We start from the raw sequence: 343 nt of genomic DNA, 5'->3' as shown, positions 1-343 counted from the left end.
ATGAAGGCTCCTGGGCCTCTGTGGATGGTCCCTATGACAGGAGACGGCTGCACTCGGCTCACTTCCTCATTTAAGCCTGGAGTCTTGGGACATCATGTTGTCTCTTTGTTTCACTTACATTTATTGATATCATAGGTAAACACATTTCAGTCCCTAGCTGAGGATACGCTTGTAAGAGGGATTTTTAGTGCAATTGAGTCTGCATTGTCAGCCATGTTGGAACACCCCCAGAGAGACAGTCGGGCCTCCGTTAGACCCCTGGTAACCCCTGTGTGGGAGGGCTTTCCTCTCTGCCCTTGCCTCTGCCCCCTGCTGGGGACTGAGAGCTCAGGTGGTCCTCCAT

This window comes from Dipodomys ordii, unplaced genomic scaffold, assembly GCF_000151885.1.
Source record: "Dipodomys ordii isolate 6190 unplaced genomic scaffold, Dord_2.0 Scaffold450, whole genome shotgun sequence".
In the NCBI taxonomy this organism is placed as follows: domain Eukaryota; kingdom Metazoa; phylum Chordata; class Mammalia; order Rodentia; family Heteromyidae; genus Dipodomys; species Dipodomys ordii.
The sequence above is the reverse complement of the archived record's forward strand: the minus strand, read 5'-3'. Positions refer to the sequence as shown.